Here is a 12,177-nt window from a genome sequence, read left to right as displayed (position 1 = left end):
GCTAATATTTCAAGTGTGGGTGATTATGAGCGCATTTAGCACCATTATTGCTAATGTTTAAAGTTGGGGTGGCTCTGCTCGCAAACAGCACCGTACAAGGGTGGGAGGTCATTATGCACGCATTTAGCACCACTATTGCTAACATTTCAAGTGTGGGTGATTATGCTCGTGTACAACATTTCAAGTGGGGATGGGTATGCTCGGGTGTAGCAACATTATTGCTAACATTCTCAGGGTGAAATTTGTCTTAACATTCTAATCTCTGAAAGATGTATGATAAATATTTTTTCAAAAGTTTTCATATTTTACTTCAAGCTAGACCTCCCACAGAATATTTCAGTACTGACAATAATCTGAAGTTACAATTTCAACTTGCGTGCAAGAACATGTACTGATATTGCAGGGATTTTGTAGGGATGAATGGATTAATAAAATTCTATCAGACACACTGTAGATCCGTGGAAATGAGTCCTGTTAGAACATTTGCCTTGTGTCTGGTAAATGGTCATACATGGCCAGAATTGAATGTAATTCATACTCCAGTACACTGACCATTTATATTTTAATACAAACATTTTTACATCAATTTTTTTAGATTTTTTGTCATGAATGATCACATTTTTGTATTTTGATAATGCAAAGAACATGTTATCAACAAATTTCAGGAGTGCATATTATTCACTTTACAAGTAGAGATTTTAGTTCTCCGAGAACAGAAAATATTTCTACGATGCACACAATTTAATATACTGTCTATGCATGATTCTGTACTTAAGTTCCAAACCTGTCCTGAAAAGCATCACCTTCCCTAACATGTTAGTAGTTTAATTAATTGCTTAACCAAGTTGATACCCATTATTCACTCCCAAAGTTCTATATTTAATATTTTGTGCACTTTTCAATCTGTTAGCACCGTAACATTGCTTAACCTTCAAGTAGGTGACAAGAACATTAATATTAAGCCAAAGATACTGTACCTATACCCTGTTGACTATTTGGCTGCAGGTATCTGAATATTAACTTATTTAAGACAAAGGTACTGTACCTCTGTAGCTTTAGGTATATGACTATTAAGTCAAAGATATTGCATTTATGTCATGTTGGTTCTATGGCCATTGTACCTATGTCCTGTTGGTTATCTGGCTATAGGTATATGAATATTAAGTGAAAGATTTTATAACCATGTCCTGTTGGTTGTGTGGCTACAGATATTTGAACATTTAGTCAAAGGTATTGTGCCTCTGTCCTGTTGGTTATCTGCCTATACGAATATGTATATTTAGTCAAAGGTACTGTATCTATGTCCTGTTGGTTATCAGGTTATAGTTATCTGGATATGAAAAAGGTACTGTACCTGTGTCATGTTGGTTATGTAACTATAGCTATCTTAATATTAGGTCAAAGATACAGTACCAGTGCCATGTTGATCATGTGGTGATAGGTGTCTGAATATTAAATCAAAGATACTGTACCTCAGTCCTGTTACTTGTTTGACTGTAGATATATGAAAGGTCAAAGATACCTGTGTTATGTCATGTTTTTTATGTGAAACTTGGGTCAAATGATCACCTCATCAAGACGATGTGCAGAACCCATGAGTCAGCCTTGTCGGTTCAAGGTCAAGGTCACAACTCAAGGTCAAAGGTTTGAGCCTTCCATTTTGTGTCAGCTCTATATCTCCTAAACCCCTTGAAGGAATTTTATAAAACTGGGGTCAAATGATCACCTCATCAAGACGATGTGCAGAACCCATGAGTCAGTCATGCCGGCTCAAGGTCAAGGACACAACTTAGGGTCAAAGGTTTGAACCTTCCATTTTGTGTCCGCTCTATATCTCCTAAACCCCTTGAAGGATTTTCATCAAACTTGGGTCAAACGATCACCTCATCAAGGCGATGTGCAGAACTTATAAGTCAGCCATGTCGGCTCAAGGTCAAGGTCACAACTGAAGGTCAAAGGTTTGAGCCTTCCATTTCATGTCTGCTCTATATCTCCTACACCCCTTGAAGGAATTTTATAAAACTTGGGTCAAATGATTACCTCATCAGAACGATGTGCAGAAATTATGAGTCATCCATGCCAGCTCAAGGTCAAGATCACAATTAAGGGTCGAAGGTTTGAGCCTTCCATTCGGTGTCCACTCTGTATCTCCTTAACCCCTTGAAGGATTTTCATCAAACTTGGGTCAAATGATCACCTCATCAAGAACTCATGAGTCAGCCATGTCAGCTCAAGGTCAAGGTCACAACTGAAGGTCAAAGGTTTCAGCTCTGTATCTCCTTAACCCCTTGAAGGATTTTCATCAAACATGGGTCAAATGATCACCTCATCAAGAACTCATGAGACAGCCATGTCAACTCAAGGTCAAGGTCACAACTGAAGGTCAAAGGTTTCAGCTCTGTATCTCCTAAACCCCTTGAAAGATTTTCATGAAACTTTGGTCAAATGATCACCTCATCAAGACGTTGTGCAGAATTCATGAGTCAGCCATGTCAGTTCAAGGTCAAGGTCACAGCTAAAATCAAAGGTTTTACCCTTTCACTATCCATAGCAGTGGCGGGGAATTTAGCTGTCTTTCAGACTGCCTTGTTACTTTTATTATGTCTCCCACCACACAGTGGTGTGGGAGACATATTGATTTACTCCAGTCTGTCTGTGTGTATGTCTGTCACAAAGCTTGTCCGCACTCTAAGTCGAATATTTCTCATCCGATTTTCACCAAACTTGAACAAAATGTGTTTGACCATAAGACCTCGGCCAAGTTTGATAACTAGCCAAATCGGTCCAGGCTTCTTGGAGTTATGGCCCTTGAATTACCAAAAATCGATCTTTTTACTCTTGTCCGCACTCTAATTCGAATATTTTTCATCCAATCTTCACCAAACTTAAACAAAATGTGTTTGACCATGAGACCTCGGCCAAGTTCGATAACTAGTCAAATCGGTCCAGGCATTTTGGAGTTACGGCCCTTGAATTATCAAAAAAATTGGCCTTTTTACTCATGTCCGCACTCTTAATCAAACATTTCTCATCCGATCTTCACCAAACTTGAACAAAATGTGTTTGACCATGAGACCTCGGCCAAGTTTGATAACTAGCCAAATCGGTCCAGGCATTTTGGAGTTACGGCCCTTGAATTATCGAAAAATTGGCCTTTTTACTCATGTCCGCACTCTTAATCAAACATTTCTCATCCGATCTTCACCAAACTTGAACAAAATGTGTTTGACCATGAGACCTCGGCCAAGTTCGATAACTAGCCAAATTGGTCCAGGCATTTTGGAGTTACGGCCCTTGAATTATCGAAAAATCGGCCTTTTTACTCTTGTCCGCACTCTGAAGTCGAACATATCTCATCCAATCTTTACCAAACTTGAACAAAATGTGTTTGACCATGAGACCTCGGCCAAGTTCAATAACTAGCCAAATCGGTCCAGGCATTTTGGAGTTACGGCCCTTGAATTATTGAAAAATCGGCCTTTTTACTCTTGTCCGCACTCTAAGTCAAACATTTCTCATCCGATCTTCACCAAACTTGAACAAAATGTGTTTGACCATAAGACCTTACCCAAATTCGATAACTAGCCAAATCCGCCCAGGCACTTTTGATTTATGGCCCTTGAATTACTGATTTGATCCACTCATCCAGACCATCTAATTGGATCCACTCGTCTAAAACATCTAGAGAAACTAACATTTTTCATAGGGGCAGTTGTGGGAGACGTGCGCTTTTCTCAAAAGCAACTCTAGTTTATCTAATGTTGTAGTGTACACAAACAAGGTGAATGCAGTTCTTGTGTAGAATAACAGTTAATACAATAGGCCCTTAGTAGCTTAGCGCTGTACCATTTGCTGATAACATGTCCCTAATATTAATTTTACCTTTTTTCCTTAATTTTCATCAGAAAATGCAGTGTGCTGTGAATTAATTCATTGAAAATCTGTTTTGCTAGTTTTATGCTATTGATGTACTTTTAACAGAAATACTCTTGTATTTATTTTTTTATGAAGAAAGCTAATGCGTGTGTGTGTGATTTTACATTAACAGCTTATGTTAATTCTTGTAGCTTTAGATATCATTTCTTCTAACATTTTATATTCCAGGTTGTCATAAATTAATTGCTTTAGTTTAATAAAGGGTTATATGCAGTATATATTGATAAATCTTGTAAGTGAAAAATACTAAAAATTTGTGGGGGGAAAAAAACAAGTTACAGCCATTTGAGAAATATTCATACATTTTAACTATAGCCATTTTGGTCACAGTGACATCATTATACTTACCTTTAATAAATACTCAAAACCGAGTATGATATTAATGGGAATACATGTTAAATTTTAATTCGGTATATTTTTATACATAATGTAAGATTTAATTTATAATTAAAATTTGGTTAATGAAATACAGTTTCTTGATTATTTGTTAATTTACCATATATGGAAATGCTATCATATGAAAAGAAAGATGATGTCAGGAAGACCAGATTGGCTACCATATTTTGATGAAGTTATATTTGAGGGTACCTTCAAGGGCGGTCAGTAATATTTGAAGTGGACAGTTAGTAGGCATTGTCTTTTACATGTTTTTAAAAAAAATTGTGGCAAGTTTTCTCCAGGTAGATGGTTTAAGAATATCAATATGAATTTTCAAGCTTTTTGGGTCTTCTTGATTCTCTGAATACTTTTTTAACAGAACCATTAAAAGAAAGTTTCACTGATTTTTTTTTTTTTAATCAACAATAGCAATTGATTTATATTGTTCCATATAGTTATTATCTTTTTAAAAAAATTTTAACAAATGCAGGTTTTGTTACCTTCTGTTAGCTTTATAGAAATACTTTTCTTTCTCTGTTTCCTCGTCATGTTTTACCTTGGCAGCTAAACAAATATTAAATTGAATTGTCCCCCTTTCACACTACCCCACACTTGTTGATAAGTACCGCACCATCCATTTTACATTCCAGTAATTTATTATCTTTTTTTGGCTCATCAGAGTACTATTGCTCAAGGTAAGCTATTGTGATCACTCATCGTCTGTCATCAGTCAACATTTTCTTCAAACAACATCTCTAAAGTCAAAAGTTGGAAACCATTGAAAAATGGGAGGGGTGGTCTAATGGTTAAGGTGTTGGCCGCTTAGCCCAGAGAACGTGGCTTTGAGCCCCACTGGTGTCATGGTCATGCCTTCTTATATGACAATGAGAAAATTCTTTGAACAATTTCTTCTGTTCTAAAATAAATTTCACAGAAATGTCCGTTTAAGATTATTCAGATTGTTTCTAGATTCAGATTGTTTCTATTTATTGAAATACGTATCTGCTATGGGGTGTGGTCACTTTTACCAATATATGTATATAAGAAACCACTTCTCTGATTTTGAAATTGTGATATTACAATATTGCAAATGTTATTGCACAGGCAAAATAGATAAACATGGTTAAAGCATTTAAAAGACATTAGATAAATTCTTTTTTCTTTTTTTTTCTCGCATGCAGAATCAAATTTCTCTTGTGAACATCAGGTCTGACGTTTTCATTCATGGCAGTGCTGCTCTTGAAAATATACGTCAGTGAAAGAACTTTGAATCTTACAATGAAACAAATCTGAACTTTTGGTGAAGACTGTGCGAAGTACACAAAATATATGAAGAAAAAAGTCTTTATGAAAGATTTATGATAATTATGGCAATAAAACTCCGGAGTTTGTGAAGTTGTTGTAAGAAGATTTGGATCTACTTGATAATATACAACAAATGTATGACCAACTGTGCACTGCTACAGGACATCATATATCAGTTTTTAGCTCGACTATTCAAAGAATAGTCTAGCTATTCTACTCACCCTGGCGTCGGCGTCGGCGTCACACCTTGGTTAAGTTTTTGCATGCAAGTACATACAGCCATCAATTAAAGGCATATAGCTTTGAAACTTATTTTTTTCTTTTTCTAGGTCAATTACCAACCTCTCTGGGTCAAGTCCCATAACTCTGACATGTATTTTGAGCAAATTATGCCCCCTTTTGGACTTAGAAAATTTTGGTTAAAGTTTTACATGCAAGTTACTATCTCCAAAACTGATGCAGATATTGATTTGAAACTTCACATGTGTCTTCGGGGTTATAAAACTAGTTGATAGCAGCAAGTCCCATAACTCTGACTTTCATTTTGGCCAAATTATGCCCCCTTTTGGACTTAGAAAATTCTGGTTAAAGTTTTGCGTGCAAGTACATACAGCTATTTCTAAAAGGCATATAGATTTGAAACTTATTTTTTCTTTTTCTAGATCAATTACCAACCTCACTGGGTCAAGACCCATAACTCTGACATGTATTTTGAGCAAATTATGCCCCCTTTTAGACTTAGAAAATTTTGGTTAAAGTTTTACATGCAAGTTACTATCTCCAAAACTAATGCAGATATTGATTTGAAACTTCACATGTGTCTTTGGGGTTATAAATCTAGTTGATAGCAGCAAGTCCCATAACTCTGACCTTCATTTTGGCCAAATTATGCCCCCTTTTGGACTTAGAAAATTCTGGTTAAAGTTTTGCGTGCAAGTACATACAGCTATTTCTAAAAGGCATATAGATTTGAAACTTATTTTTTCTTTTTCTAGATCAATTACCAACCTCACTGGGTAAAGTCCCATAACTCTGACATGTATTTTGAGCAAATTATGCCCCCTTTTAGACTTAGAAAATTTTGGTTAAAGTTTTACATGCAAGTTATTATCTCCAAAAGTAATGCAGATATTGATTTGAAACTTCACATGTGTCTTCGGGGTTATAAAACTAGTTGATAACAGCAAGTCCCATAACTCTGACCTTCATTTTGGCCAAATTATGTCCCCTTTTGGACTTAGCAAATTCTGGTTAAAGTTTTGCGTGCAAGTACATACAGCTATTACTAAAAGGCATATAGATTTGAAACTTATTTTTTCTTTTTCTAGATCAATTACTTACCTCACTGGATCAAGTCCCATAACTCTGGCATGTATTTTGGGCAAATTATGCCCCCTTTTGGACTTTGAAAATTCCGGTTAAAGTTCTACATGCAAGTTTCTATCTCCAAAACTAATGCAGATATTGAATTGAAACTTCACATGTGCCTTCGGGGTTATAAAACTAGTTGATTGCAGCAAGTCCCATAACTGATATGCATTTTGGTCAAATTATTCCCCCTTTTGAACTTAAAACTCTTTTGATATTTAACCTTTTTGGGTAATATTTTCCTGCTTCTGGGACAATATTTCGAATAGTCGAGCTTGGCTGTCTTACGGACAGCTCTTGTTGGACAAACTGGACAAGAGTTTCAGACAACTTTTGTCTTGTTTGTATTAACCCTTTTGAAGATAGTTTCTGCAAGGATAGAAAAAAGAATTGTCTTCTGTAAGGCTGTGATAAGATTAATTTTGTGTGAACTTAATGTAGATGCTATAACCCTATATATCATGGGAATTTCACAATGGAAAATTAAATATTAATTGTACCCCCCGACAACAAAGTTGTAAGGGGGGTATACTGGTTTCAGGTTGTCTGTCTGTCCGTCTGTCTGTCTGTCCGTGTGGTCGTCTGTCCGTAGACGCAATCTTGTGCGCACCATCTCTCCTTATCCCCTGGACAGAATTTAATGAAACTTCACACAAGTGATCAGTACCAACAGTAGTTGTGCATGGGGCATGTTAGGTTCTTTTAGAAAAAAATTTTGCAGAGTTATGGGACTTTGTTTTTTTTGTTACTATACTATATACATAGACACAATCTTGTGCGCACCATCTCTCCTCATTCCCTGGACACAATTTAATGACACTTCACACAAGTGATCAGTACCAACAGTAGTTGTGCATGGGGCATGTTAGGTTCTTTTAGAAAAAAAATTTGCAGAGTTATGGGACTTTGTTTTTTTGTTACTATAATATATACATAGACACAATCTTGTGCGCACCATCTCTCCTCATCCCCTTGACACAATTTAATGAAACTTCACACAAGTGATCAGTAACATCAGTAGTTGTGCATGGGGCATGTTAGGTTCTTTCAGAAAAAAAAATTTGCAGAGTTATGGGACTTTGTTTTTTTGTTACTATACTATAGACATAGACACAATCTTGTGTGCACCATCTCTCCTCATCCCCTTGACACAATTTAATGAAACTTCACACAACTGATCAGTAACAACAGTAGTTGTGCATGGGGCATGTTAGGTTCTTTCAGCGACAAAAATTGCAGAGTTATGGGACTTTGTTTCTTGTTAACATACTATGTACATACAGTCTTCATATGCAATCTTGTGCGTGCCTAATCTACCAAACCCTTGCACACAATTTAATGAAACTTCACACAAGTGATCAGTACCAACCCTAGTTGTGCATGGGGCATGTTACATTCTTTTAGATAAATATTCTGCATAGTTATGGGACTTTGTTTTTTGTTACTATACTGTATACATACAGTCTATATACATACAGTCCACATAATTATGCAGTCTTGTGTGTGTCAAATTGCAATGTACTGTGTCAGTGCATGCGGGAGGTACATTCATCACCTTTAGTGATAGCTCTAGTTTCAGCAGTACCAGTAAGAGAATTCTAGGAAATATCTATGAAACAATTTTAAATGCTAATATTAGATGTCTTTACAGTAAAACAGTGCTTCATAATTATGGATTATCCAAAATACTGGTTAATCATATTTTTCCATGCTGGAATTAAGCACACTACCTATTTTTGCTCGAAGTCAGAATCTTATATCACTTTTAGGCCTAAATATTTGTGCAGTACAGAAGAAACTATGAAAATTTGCAGAAATGTAGGACTTCCAACTGACTTAGTGTCAGTTTCGACAGAATCTCTTCTAGAGACATCATTATTGCAAAATTAAGCCTACCAAAGTACCGTATTTTCCCTAAGTCTAGGGACAGCATAAAATAATTATTTTTTTCACTGTCCCAAGACTTATTTCCCAAAAAAAAAAATATTTTGAAGTGTCCCAAAAAATATGGACACAATAATCGTCATTGGGTAACATCCCCTACCCACCCGTGTTGAAAGCGAAAAAAAAAAAACGATTATCGGTAATTATTCTGTTGATAAAGTAATTGGCCTCGTTTTCATCATCAATTAACACCCCCTCAAAGAGCTGAAAGAAGTGTGTCGTTACAACACCATACAATGTATAATAACGGTATTTGAGTTACATCTTGAATCAGTACACAACCATAGTCCAAACACTTAGGGAGGAAAAATACGCTGAGAAAATACATGTCTAAAAAATGAGGGACAAGAAAAATAATTATTTTTCCAGATTTTAGGGGTGTCCCAAGATTTAGGGTGTCCCAAGACTTAGGGAAAATACGGTAGAAAGTGATTCTGTTATCAACAGTTATGATAACCATAGGCACAACTGTTGCTGTTGAAGCACCCGAGGCACTTGCCTTTGTAAAAAATTTCTGCCTCAGTTAATTCTTCCAGAAAAACAAATTTATTGACTTTTAACAGTAGGCCTCTCCTTTATGCAAAAACACAGTACCAGAATTCATCATTTGAGCCGCGCCATGAGAAAACCAACATAGTGGGTATGCGACCAGCAAGGATCCAGACCAGCCTGCGCATCCGCGCAGTCTGGTCAGGATCCATGCTGTTCGCTAACGGTTTCTCTAATTGTAATAGGCTTTGAAAGCGAACAGAATGGATCCTGACCAGACTGCGCAGATGCGCAGTCTGGTCTGGATCCTTGCTGGTCGCATACCCACTATGTTGGTTTTCTCATGGCGTGGCTCATTTTATGACATATTCTAAATGGGAGGGTGTAGGGTTAGGGGTGTATATCACCACCTCATACTGACACCAAAGTGATTCCTTCGTCATTGCCCCTCCCGTTTTTATCCTTTCTGGTGCCAAGTTCAGAAGTGAATTCCTTTGGCATTTCTCTCAGCAGCATATGTCCCCACTGGCCTCAAGTGCCAAAGTGAATTCCTCCGGGAACTAATGCCCTTTTGTTACTTGCCTCAGTCAAATTTAACCTATCACTGTGGCACTGATTATGTCTTTGGTTTGGGTTTAAACTGGGGCACTAAATAAAATACCAGTATACAACACCTTACTATCAGGTTTTGTGCAGAGTAGTTTGTCAAAATGTCAAGAATTTATAAGAACATTGCTTGTAAAAATCTAACTGGTACAGAATGAATAGTTCTTTCTGCAGGTTTAACCTTCATAGGCAATCATAGTTTCGCGTCCATTGTATATTATCACTATTATTTATTTAAGAAAATGTAACTCTAATTATTGATACATTTCATTGAAATATGTTATAGCTGGTGTAAAATATGCATTTCTGTCACATATTGTCATATAAAATACATTATGAATTTTTTACTTCCTCTACAGCAGCAGGGCGTAAGTTTTTACTGTTCAAGAAAGAGTTTATTATTTGAACAGAAATTTTGGATAAAAAAAAAATGTGTTAGATGAAGGAAAGAAACACATGGAAATGTTAGGCAGTGGGTTCTCTAAGGTGTTTTGTTTGTAATTATGTCCCCCAACTCCTTGGAGATATTTCAAAATTGTATAACCTGTATATCTTTATACTTATTTTAACTAATGTGTAGGCTCAAGGTCATATGGTGAGATCAAGGGTCAAAAGGCAGTTTTGCTTTCCTGCACTACTCTGTATTATTACAGTTATTGTTTAACTTTACACAAATATTCGCTACTTTTGAGTCGGCACTGCACAATGCAACTTTAAGCCCTGTGGAAGTGAAGGTTATATTTAGAGGTCAGTATATTAGATAGGTTAACATATTGTTCTTTGTGTAAAGTATTCAAGCTACAGCATACAGTTTCCATAGAAATTAATGTATTTTATAAATACTGCAGCCATTTCATTCTAATGATTATTTTCATATTTTAAAAAAGGCTTGAAAATATTATCACAGAATTTCTTTCTGATGTAGTTATGCATTTTTACATTCACATTTTTAGCTCACTTGTCACATAGTGACAAGGTGAGCTTTTGTGATCACCCTTCGTCCGTCGTGTGTGCGTCCGTGCGTCAACAATTTCTTGTCTGCACGATAGTGGTTTCATTTATGATTTTATTTTAACCAAACTTACACACAACTTGTATCACCATAAAATCTCAGTTCCTTTCTTGAACTGGCCAGATCCCATTATGGGTTCCAGAGTTATGGCCCCTGAAAGGGCCAAAATCAGCTATTTTGACCTTGTCTGCACAATAATTATTGCAGCTTTATTTATGATTTGATTTTTACCAAACTTGCACACAACTTGTATCACCATAAGATCTTGGTTCCTTTCTTGAACTGGCCAGATTCCGTTGTGGGTTCCAGAGTTATGGCCCCTGAAAGGACCAGAATTAGCTATTTTGCCCTTGTCTGCACAATAGCAGCTTCATTTATGATTTGAATTTAATCAAACTTGCACAAAACTTGTGTTGCCATAAGATCTCAGTTCCTTTGTTGAACCGGCCAGATCCGCTAATGGGTTCCAGAGTTATGGCCCCTGAAAGGGCCAAAATTAGCTGTTTTGACCTTGTCTGCGCAATAGCAACTTTATTTATGATTTGATTTTAACCAAACTTGCACACAACTTGTATCACCACAAGATCTTGGTTCCTTTCTTAAACTGGACAGATTCCTTCATGGGTTCCAGAGTTATGGCCCCTTAAATGTCCAAAATTGGCTATTTTGGCTTTTGCAGCCACATAGAGACTTCATTTATGGTTTTATTTGATACAAACTTCCAAAATATCTTCAACAACAATAAATTTTGGATTCCATGACAAATCAGATCCATTCGTAGTTTCCAGAGTTAATTTTATATCTGATTACCTCCCCTGATCGTAGTCAAAATGGATTTATATCAGTAAGTACTTACAGGACTTATTTGAAATTTCATTATTGTCATTAGTTGGACCGAGCCAATCAGGGTAGATAACTATGGACTGATTTTATGTCAAATTACCTCCCTTTATTTTTGAAATTAAAATGGGTATATCTCCATAACTAATGAAGATACTGATCTGAAATTTCATTTATGTTAACAGATTTATTTGGCAGATCCTTCTTTTGTTAACTTACAATAATTTTCTTATGAATTACTTCCCTTTTATGTTACTATAAATAGCCTATTTTTAGTAACTTTTTTATTATTGGCCATA

General features: G+C 36.2%; 1 protein-coding gene across 1 annotated transcript in view; it reads left to right on the top strand.

Annotated features, from left to right (window-relative positions):
• The window catches only part of LOC123529266 (calcineurin subunit B type 1), a 47,882-nt gene that overhangs the window by 24,438 nt on the left and 11,267 nt on the right, over window positions 1-12,177 (top strand). The gene's annotated exons all lie outside the window — the stretch shown is intronic.

The sequence above is a fragment of the Mercenaria mercenaria genome, chromosome 1 (genome assembly GCF_021730395.1).
Source record: "Mercenaria mercenaria strain notata chromosome 1, MADL_Memer_1, whole genome shotgun sequence".
NCBI lineage: Eukaryota > Metazoa > Mollusca > Bivalvia > Venerida > Veneridae > Mercenaria > Mercenaria mercenaria.
The sequence above is the reverse complement of the archived record's forward strand: the minus strand, read 5'-3'. Positions and strand labels throughout refer to the sequence as shown.